This window comes from Nicotiana attenuata, chromosome 11 (assembly GCF_001879085.1).
Source record: "Nicotiana attenuata strain UT chromosome 11, NIATTr2, whole genome shotgun sequence".
Taxonomy (NCBI): Eukaryota; Viridiplantae; Streptophyta; class Magnoliopsida; order Solanales; family Solanaceae; genus Nicotiana; species Nicotiana attenuata.
The window spans coordinates 48,417,308-48,428,816 of NC_031999.1; positions in this window are offsets into that span (position 1 = coordinate 48,417,308).

Genomic DNA, 11,509 nt, shown 5'->3' on the forward strand with positions numbered 1-11,509 from the left:
TCAAGACGATGCTGCTCGTCCTCGGGCATAACTGGAACCCTGAACTCCTGCGCGGGTGCAACTTGCTGAGCTGGAGGTGCCTCTGGATCTGTAATCCCTGCACTACCTGCTCAGGTGTGCGAGCGGCGGGGGTCTAATTGCCTCCCCCAGCCTGCAAAGTAGCCGCTGCTGTGGTGGCTGAAACGACCTGAGCCAGGCCAGTGCAAACTGTCAAAATCTGAGCTAAAGTGTCCTAAAGGCCAAGTATCACGATGGGCACAGCCGGTGCCTCAACTGGTGCTACTGGAGCCTGATCCTGAGCTGGGGCAACTGGTGGATCAACAGGCGCTGCCCCTACTGCTCTACCTCTGCCACGACCGCGTCCACGGCCTCTGGTGGCCTCAGTGGGTGGTACTGGTGGTCGTCCGCCACGTCCGGTAGCTCGTGTCCTCACCATCTGTGAGAGGATAGAATGAAGAGAAATTTAGTACTCGGATCAACAAGTTCGCACGACAAGAACTTCAAGAATGTGAAATTTTCCTAAAGGTTCTGCAGCCTCCCGAGGATAAGTACACACGTCTCCATACCGATCCACGAGACTCTACTAAACCAGCTCATGATTCGTGAGACCTAGTAACCTAGGCTCTGATACCAACTTGTCACGGCCCAATTCCTAAACCCGACCGTGATGGCGCCTCTCGTGAAGACAAGGCCAGCCAGACCAACGCAAACACCTCTTTTAAAGCAAGTAATTACCATTTAAAATTCTAACACATGCGTAATATAGCAAATAGTGCGGAAATAGCGATAATAACGAGGGAAACCATCCCGACATAGCCTAAACCGGGGTGTCAAGGGTCATGAGCTACTACAGAGTTTGTAATGAGTCTACGAAATAAAATGTGTGATACAATAGTCTGAAGGAACTCAAAAGACATAAATTAGGGAAGACAAGGGGCTGCGGACGTCTACAGCTACCTCGTCACTCCAACTCGCTGCCGGGTCTGGAAAGAATGAGCGCTCAGGTGCAGACTCTGCTATGCCTGTATCTGCACACATGGTGCAGGGAGTAATGTGAGTATTCCGACCCAGTGAGTAATAATAATAAATAATAACCGAAGGCATGAAAACACACAAGTGCACAAGGAAATTCAATATCAGGCAGTAAATCATTTAAAGAAGTAAAACAGTAAAAATCAAATGAAATCTCCTTTTAAAAACAGGTAAATCAAATAAAACAACAAGTAATTAGTGAGTAGAAATCTGCCCCTCGGGCCCAGTATCAAGCGCTCAGAACAGTATCAGCCCCTCGGGCTCAGTATCAATCACTCAATATAACATCAGCCCCTCGGGCTCACTCTCAGATCATATGGGTACCCGCGCTCACTGTGGGTGTGCAGACTCCGGAGGGGCCCCTTACGGCCCAAGCGCTATATCAACAAAAGGCCTGAAAGCCCTCTCACATCACACATAAGGCCTGAAAGCCTCCTCACATCACACTCGAGGCCTGAAAGCCTCCTCACATCACACTCGAGGCCTGAAAGCCTCCCCACATATGGCCCTCGGCCTTACTCAGTCCAGAAAAACATCATAAGCCCCTCAGGCATCAATAAAATAGTAGTGCTCAGCCCAAACAACAGTGGAAATATCATTTAAGCCTCAGAGTTCAATTAAAGCAGCTGAGCTTGTAAAACAGTATAATCAACAGGACTGAGTTCAAGTGGTATATCAAAATAGTGAGGAAACAGTGCCCTAAGGTTTTAAGGAGTCCTAGGATGTCTCGGAGCCGTGTCTAGTAGAGCCCTACTTATCGGTGTGAAGTCGACCACATCTATAAGTGGGGGGCTGCATGGACATTTAGGAAAATTTCCCACTTCCTCGTTATTCTGTATCGTGCGGTGAAGTGAAATGTGAAAGTATCTATATCTAACTCGTGCGTTGTTCCGATCTTTTTCAGTAATGGCACCTAAGAAGAGAGCTAGACTCGGCCTCGGGGCCAATGCCACCCCGGAGTGAGGCTATGAATCATGTACCTGATGCCGTGGGTGAGAGTGACTCCCCAGCCTTGAACCTACCTGGNAAACAACCCCGCGCTCGCCATTAAGCGCGTGTTTCACCTCAATACAGCACTACGTTGTGCAAATTCGGGGTTTCAAACCCTCAGGATATCATTTACTATCATTACTCACCTCGAGCCGGCCAAAATCCTAGCTCGCTATGCCCTTGCCTCTCAAATCGGCCTCCTCGCGCGTCGAATCTGGTCAAAACCACAACGAATACATCACAATAGGCTAAGGGAACATAACCCAAACGAAAAGACTCGAAAAATATCGAAATTCACGAAATTTGCAAAACCCGAGCCCTGGGCCCACTTCTCGAAAATCAAAAAATTTAAAATTATCGGATTTCTTATCTCGCCATGAGTTTATACATATCAAGAACTCCCAAATCCGAGCTCAAATGACCCATCAAAACCCAATTTGAAATACCAAAACTCAAGCCCTAGTTCTTACCCCTTTTGATAAATTTTCATGAATTTCTAGGTTGATTCTACCATTAAATCATGTATTTAGGTCATAGAACTCGCCTCCAATCACACCCAGTCAAAATCACCTTCAATTTCCGTCCAAAAGCTCTTAAGGTTGATCAAAAATGGTGGAAATAAACCTTAGCTCGCGGAACAAAATGAGCTTTTAAAACCCTTCTCTGATCAGTCATTTTCGCATCTGCGATAAATGAACCGCACCTGCGGTTACCGCTTCTGCGGATCTTCACTATGCCTAGGACCGCTTCCGCGGTCAATCTTCGCTTCTGCGGACACCGCTTCTGCGGTCAAGCCTCCGCTTCTGCGGAACCTCCCTTGCATGCACGGACCGCTTCTGCAGTCATTAACCGCATCTGCGGAGACCGCACCTGCAGAAATCATCCGCTTCTGCGGAATTTCTCCAAATGGCCAACACCCGCACCTGCGATCCCTTATTCGCATCTGCGGCCCCTTTTTTGCAGATGCGGAAATACCAGATACCAGCAATCTTCAGAAATGCATCAAGTCCAAAATTCATCCCGATGGCCATCCGAAATCACCCTGAGGCCCCCGGGACCTCAACCAAAAGTGCCAATCCATCCTAAAACATCATTCAAACTTGCTCCAATCATCAAAACACATCAAACAACACTAAAATCATCAATTCTCACCGAATTCAAGCCTAAGTTCTTCAAAAACTTTCGAAACACTCATTTGATCAAAAATCCAACTAAATCACCTCCGAATGACCTGAAATTTTGCACACACATCCCAAATCACATACGAAGCTACAGCAACTCTCGGAATCCCATTCCGACCCTCGGATCAAAATCTCATCTATCAACCGGTATTCGCCAAAATACTAACTTCGCCAATTCAAGCCTAATTCTACACCGGACCTCCAAATCTAATTCCGATCACGCCCCTAAGTCACAAATCATCCCCCGAAGCTAACCGAATCACCGGAAATTACATCTGAGCCCTCTAACTCATAAATCAACATCCGGTTGACTTTTCCAAGCCAAACCTTCCTTAAAGAGACTAAGTGTATCATTTCCCTCTAAAGCTAATCCAAATCAACTCGTTCACACACGACTCTTATAATGAATCATAAAGAAGCTGAAAAGGGGAAAACGAAGCGGTAACTCACGTGACGACGAGTCGGGTCGTTACATACATATATTGCCTTATATATATATATATATATAGCTTATATATTATATTTTATATATACTATATCTATATCTATAATATATATATATATATATATATATATATATATATATATATTGCCTTATATATAGCTTATATATATTATATATATTAATATTTAAAATGGAATAGGTATCCTATCCCCAATAAAATAGATTTGCTATCTAGATTATATGATGCCAATATATTTTCAACATTTGATTTAAAATCTGGATATTGGCAGGTTCAAATATTTAAAGAGCATACTTATAGGGCTGCCGTATATAAGCTATAGATATAGTATATAATTTTTATCTATATCTATACTATATAATTTAGATAATTTACAAGAAATCGCCGTATATAGTATATTGCCTTATGTAAGATTGTATACATTAGCTATATTAAGACGTATATATATATATATATATATATATATATATATATATATAGTATATATATATATATATATATATATATATATATACATATTCAGATGAACTCGGTATCAAAGCTGCAAATTAAAGTTTACATTTAATACTTCAAATTAAAGTTCAATGCCTTCAAGGCTTCAACATAATACTTCAAATTAATCTGACAAACTAAAACATTAAGCATAATACGTCTAACAATTTTAAAATAACACAAATTATCTCAAATCAACTTAAAATCTTAAATACGAATGTCTGGAGAACGCGCAAGACAACTCTTTATATGCCTCCTTAAAGGGCATGTGCCCTCCTTTGGACGACGAGTGTAGACTCGACCACAGTTCTTACACTTTATTATGTAAACTTCTTCATTTTCTTCTACCACATTAAAGTATTCCAAAACAAATGGGTGCAATCTAGAATCACCGGGCATGATTTAACTTGAATTAAGAATTTGAGTTTGAGAAATGAGTGAAGACTTGAATACTTCAATTTGAGTTTGAGAAATGAGACAGATTGATGATTTTGTGAGTAAAAATGAAAGAATGAGGGGGTATTATAGTAAAGAATAGGGAAAAAGTGCAATTATAAAAAATTTGGGATTAAAAGAAAGTTTGGAGGCCAAATGGCTATTTTATAAAAAGCCAAACGACTCAATTGGCAGGCCAACGGCTAGTTTTTAAATGTAAAACCGTTGGCCAATTTTTAAATTTTTTTATTTTTTAAAAAAACCGTTGGACCCGTTAGGCCCGGTTGAACCGGCCCAGGCCCGCTTGCCTGTCCCGGGCTAAACGATCCGGGCTCGCGGGCTATTTATAGAGGACCGGCCCACTGTGGGCCTTAAAGATCGTTTGAGACCGGCCCGTTTGAACCTGCCCGTTAGGCTCGTTTGGCCCGTGGTCTCATGGGCCCGGGGCGGTCCCAGGCTGGGCCCGACCCACAATACAGCCTTACTTCAAGGTGTTGAATTTTAAAAAATATTCATGTTTTACACGGATTTCTTACCTACAAATAAATATTTTCACTTGCACGAATACAACATAAGAAAAGTTACGCGACACATCAAATATATACACTATGTTTATTATTCACAACTATACTTTGAGAAAATTACCATTCATAGCTATATTTGAATTTATAGCAAATCCACATGTAGTACTGAAACAAGAGTTCAATTGTTTTAACTTAAACAAGAGAGCAATAAGCTCTCGTAGCTCAGTTGGTTAGAATACCCGTTTAATAAGTGGAGGTTTTGAATTCGACTCGCAACGAGAGTATTTTATTATTCTATATTTTCGTATTTTGCCTTGGTTGTAAAGTCAATACAAATTGTATCCTTTTTACACACCCCTCTATTTCGTCTTGGTTGTATTCGTTGTGTGAACGAATGCATGCAGTTGACATATGTTGTATCATTTGCGCGTATAAATACAAGTGATACAAGCTGATAACAATTAAACAGTAACTACGAATGGTAATTAGGTAAATTATAATTATACATATAATTAGGCTCTAAACTGTAGTACTTTACTAAAATTCATCAACAAAATAACATATTCCCATTGTGTCTCCCACTCCCCACCCTAACACTTAATCCCTCCTTGTCCAATTACAATGGTCTGGGTACCAACCGATAAATGGTGATAAAAAGCATTAGTCTTTTTTAATTTTAGCCCGCGTAAAAAACTAATTACATTCGATAACCAAAAAAGTGTATAAAATTTATATAATTTTTGTATATAACATACAGAATATTATATCTTTATAAAAAATATATATTAGTTTCGTTATTATTTAATGAACGGCTACACAATGCCATTTTCCCAAAAGCATTCAACTACGGGCCCGTAGTTTAGTTTAAATTAAAATTTATGGGCTGGCCCAAAGAGATTAAAATGTTGACAGGTCAATTATTATAAGATTGGAAAATGACAATGTACATTAGTTCTCAAAATAATAGCCGAAATATATATATATATATATATATATACTCCCCCAAACAACCCCCCCAACCCCAAGGAATTAAGGTGAAATTTTGCAATAATCATGTAGGATCATATTTATGATATACCTTCCTACAGGTGTTCCGTTGATGATTTACTATTTCTGCTCCATCATAACATATATATGTCTTTCACATTTGACCCAATTAAAGATCTTCTTGCATAACCTATGGTAGGGATATGACCATCAACCCTCCACCCATCAATTTTTAACTTCCATTTATCTTTATTGAGATGACTCGTGAAATCTGATCTTCTTTAGTAAGTTCATCTGCTGAAAAGAGAATTCTCACTTAAATTAAATTAAGAGGCTGCTAAACTCTGATAGATGCCCCTGCAACATCCCGGTTGGGAAAGCTCGGGATAAAAGAAATCAACGGTCAGATTGCTAAATCTACAAAACCAAACAGATGCCTCTAGGCAAGATCTGGTTATAAAATGTATGACTAAACATATATGACATGATAGCATAGAATGGACATTTTTCATGCAGCAAATGAGTTCTGAAAAGAGGTCAGTTGCAAGATATATATATATATATATATATATATATATATATATATTATATATATATATATATATAATATACACAGTACACACACACACACATTCAGTAATATACTACAAAAATTAAATAGATTTTATACACTTTTTTTGCTACCGAATGTAAATAGTTACTTGCGCGGGCTAAAAGTGATGATACCCCTGTAAGATTTTGGGGATTTTGACACAGTTACCCACAACAAAAAAAACTATTTACCCTTGTCTATCCATTTATTTTTGCCCATAAACTACTTACATTTCCTACCGATAGTAGGTTTTGTGGAAAATTTTCTCTTTATTCCCCAATTCTTTATTATTTCTATGCTTTTTTTTTCTCATTTTCTTTTTACTCGTTTTCTTTTTTTTTTTCTTTCTTTTTTCCTATTCTAATTTCATTTAACTTCTTTTTTTATATTCTTTTCTCTTCATAATCTAATTTCATTTACTATTTTCACTATTTTTTATTATTCTTTTTTTTAATATATTATTACTAAAGAAAAATTAAATTGTGTACCAATTAAATATAGCTAATACAACCAAAAAAATATTAACTAACATTTGATACCAGTATATTATATAGTTATACCAATAGGGTATACAATTGTACGCAAAGAGTTAAAAAAAGTTTAATTCAATTATTAAACTGAAAAAAATATCAGTTGTCAATAAAAATTAAAAAAAATATAAAAGGGTCTAATTGTAAGAGTATAACCGCTACATTATATAACATACTATAATATTTTTTTTCCTTGCATTTCAATTTGCCTCTCACGCTGGGTAAAAGCTTAAAGCAAATAAAAAGGGAAAAGGCAAGTGAATTTACGGGTAATAAGTATGCTACTATAGTATATTGTATACTATTACAACATATTGTTAAGTATAGTTGCATATTATTACAGTATACTATAAAAATATATTATATACTATAATAGTATACTGTTGCAGTATAACTATATACTCCTATAGTATATTGTATATTGTAGCGGTATACTGTTAGGTAACTGTGTTCTTCGATTATTACAATATACCGTTGCAGTATATTGTAGACTATAATAGTATATTGTTACAGTATAGCTATATACTCCTACAACATATTCTATACCGTAGCGGTATACTGTAGCTGTGTTCTTCTTCGATTTTCAACTGAAAATTTAGATCTCAATCACCTCAAATCAGCTCCAAATGCTATCAAATTTCAGAAGGTACTATAAGCAATATTTAACAGCACCCACTTTGAATCAAACAAGAAATCTTCAAAAATAAAATTGAGCTTCAAGCCCAACAATGGTGGATATTCAAATACACATATTGGTGGATTTCAAGTTTCCGTGAGGAATATCATCATTCTGGAGGCCTTCATGCATGAAAGCTAAGGCCTTAGCTACAGTGGCTGCAATTCCTAATCTGCTTATTGCCCAGTCGAAAATTTGGTTGCCCTGAGATGCTGAAATGGATAGTTATATGCAGTAACTTTACCTTTCCATATTCATTTTCTATGTATGATGTAACTTGTTACCAGATTATTTTTATATAGGAAAAAAGCCGATGGGTATAAAGTGAGGAAGGTAAAATGAGGAAGAAGAAGAAGAAAGGCGGGTAAATAGTTTGGGAGCATGGGTAGGAGTAGTGAATATTTTTGGGTCTGGGCATTAAGTAAAAATTGCACGGGCGCCCTATTTGGTCGCCCCATTTAACCCTATACCCATTTTTTTAAAATTTTTTTTAACAACTTCAGCCCCCTTTCTCCTCCTCAAAGTTTTATCTTTTCTTTTTTTAGAAGTAAGGTTCATCCCTATCTGCTTCTTCTTATTTCTCCAGTGAGTCCTATAAATTTTCAATCATTTCTTCCTTTTCGCCGACACCTCAGCTGTAAAGGTTATTATCTTGGTTTTGCAACTTGAATCTTATGCACCTTGTGGTTGAAAATGAAATTGAGTGGGAAGAGAATAGGAATATCAATGTTAGCACTAACAAAAATGAACTTTTGTTGTGCAGAATCTATTGGAATGAGGACCGGAGATGATTTGAGCCACTGGTGTGAAACGTTCTATTGTTGTTGGACTGCTTGAGATAAGTATATAAAGAAAAGGAGTTTCAAAGCTGCCTGTCGTACTTCAGCAAATAGCAGCAAATAAAATTAAAGCCACAGCTTTAAGTTACTTCGTGTGGGTACAATATGCCCCCTAGAGTGTTGGGCACATGCCCATGTTGTCCAGCCAAAGGCCCAATGGCCTAATCCTATTCTCTTTTGGTTTCCAATCCTATTTGGAATTGGATTCGGTTTATTCCTATTTTGAGTGGGTTTTGGCTTTAAGAGAAAAGCACCACTCATGATCTATAATAGGACAACCTTGGAGAATTATTCTATGCTCATTGATACAAGTCTTTGAAAGACTTAAGCACATAAGAGTGGGTTTTGAAGAGCTTTCATCAGAGAGAGAAGAGGAAAAAGTATTTGTTTTGCTGAGATTTTTATTCCGACCAGCCAACTTCAAATCACGTTTTTCATTCGTTAACGTTGGATCGGGCTGAATTTTGACTGAGTGTTCGTAACATCTTGTCTTGGATTTGAATGGTGGAGATCGATTTGGAGGCTCGTAGCATCTGATTTGAGCCACGAACAGCAGCTTCGTTTTGTGGATTATAACTCTTTCTTAATTGATTAGTTGTTGCTCTTGTTGCTATTGTTGCTCCGTTTGGCCCTTGTTGTGTAGCCAATTTGGAGAACTTTTGTAAACCCTCTAATTGTTATAGTGGACTTTTGGATTTTGTGATCCCGTGGTTTTTACCCTTCGATTTGAAGGGTTTCCACGTTAAAATTTGGTGTTTATCTTTTTATATTTTGGATTTGCCTCTCCTCGACATAACAGTGGTATCAGAGTTGGTTATTTATCCGGGTATATATGGAATGGAGGGAATATGACAAGATGGTATGTTTAAATGGGGATAATATGTTTGGAGAAGCAAGATGAAAGACTTGTTGTTCGTGAAGAAGATGCATCTACCCTTTTTTCAGCTCATAAACCCGAGAGTATATCCGATGAAGATTGGGATTTCGAGCACCAACAATATGTGGATATATACGGCAATGGGTTGAAGATAATGTTCGCAACCATATTGTGAACGAGATACATGCGAGATCATTGTGGGAAAAGCTAGAGACTCTTATATGCTTCAAAACCGGGAACAACATTGTTTCTGCTAAAGCAATTGATGACCTTTAAATATAAGGAAGGCAGCCCTATCCTTGATCACATAAATATTTTCAGGGCGTCCTTGATCAGCTATTGGAATGGGGGTTATTTTGATGATGAGATATACAGAGACTTTGGCTTTTATACTACTCGCCAGACTCTGGGAAACTCTTCGTGTTTCTTGACAAATTCAGCTCCTGGAGGTAAGGTGACCATGGATATGCCAAGAGTGGTGTGTTGAACGAGGAAGTAAGGAGAAAATCGCAGGGTTCATCCTCACAAGCAGATATTCTTGGTTACAGAAGACCGGGGGAGAATAGAACAAGAGGCTCAAGGAATAGAGGTAAAAGTAGGAAGTAATAGGTCCAAATACTATAATGTTACATGCAACCACTGTGGCAAGAAAGGACACATCAAAAGGTTTTGCCGCAAGTTGAATCAAGACACTAGAGAAGGAAAGAAAGTTGAAAATAACGAGAACAATGTTGCTGCTATTGTTCAAGATGACCCTTTTTTGCTTATGATGAAAACGTCATCAATTTGGTATTCCATGAGACGAGCTGGATAGTAGATTCTGGAGCTACCTCACATGTCACACAAGAAAGATTTTTTCTCATCTTATACTCATGTTGATTCTGGAGTGTTAAAGATGGGCAATGCCAGTGAAGTTAGGTGTTTGGTGTTACACAGTTTTTTGAAAACTAATAATGGTTCAACGTTAGTTCTTCAAGATGTGAAGCATGCTCCAGACTTTCCTTTCAATTTGATCTCCGCAGGAAGATTAGACGATGAAGGTTACCATAATGCTCTCTTTAACGGCCAATGGAAAGCTCACCAAGGGCTCGTTAGTAGTGGCTCGAGGAGTCAAGTCTGGTCAACTATATGTGACACAAGGCTCTATTCTTAATGACTCAATATCTGGTGGAAAGTGATAGTTTTGTCAGATTGTGGCATCGAAGATTGAGTCATATGAGTGAGAAGGATTACGTGTTTGCTAAAAAGTTTGCCTTTCTGGAGTAAAACAAGCAAAGCTGCAAAGGTGCATACATTGTTAGCTGGCAAACAGAAAAGGTTTCCTTTTCATAGCCATCCCTCCCTCAAGAAAGCCCGATTTATTAGAGCTAGTACACTCTGATTTGTGTGGTCCTTTTAAAGTAAAGTCAAAAAGGTGGTGCACTTTACTTTGTGACATTCATTGATGATCATTCTCGTAAGCTCTCTGGTGTGTATCCTTTGAAATCTAAAGATCAAGCACTTGGCGTGTTTAAGGAATTTCAGGCCTTAGCTGAGAGACACACGGGGAAGAAATTAAAATGTATTCGCACTGAACAATGGTGGTGAATATTGTGGTTCCCTTTGATAACTATTGCAAGGAACAAGGAATTCGTCATCAGAAAACTCCGCCCAAGCGCCTCATTGAACGGTTTTGGCAGAGAGGATGAATAGAACTCTAGTTGAAGAGAGTTAGATGCTTTACTTTCAGAGACTAAACTTCCCATACATTTTGGGCGGAAGCACTTAACACTGTTGCCTATGTTATCAAATTTGTCCTCCTGCTGTTGTTTGGATGGTGATGTCCCAGACAGAGTTTGGGTTTGCCAAAAGATGTTCCCTTAATGATTCACCTGAGAGTTTTTGGGTGTA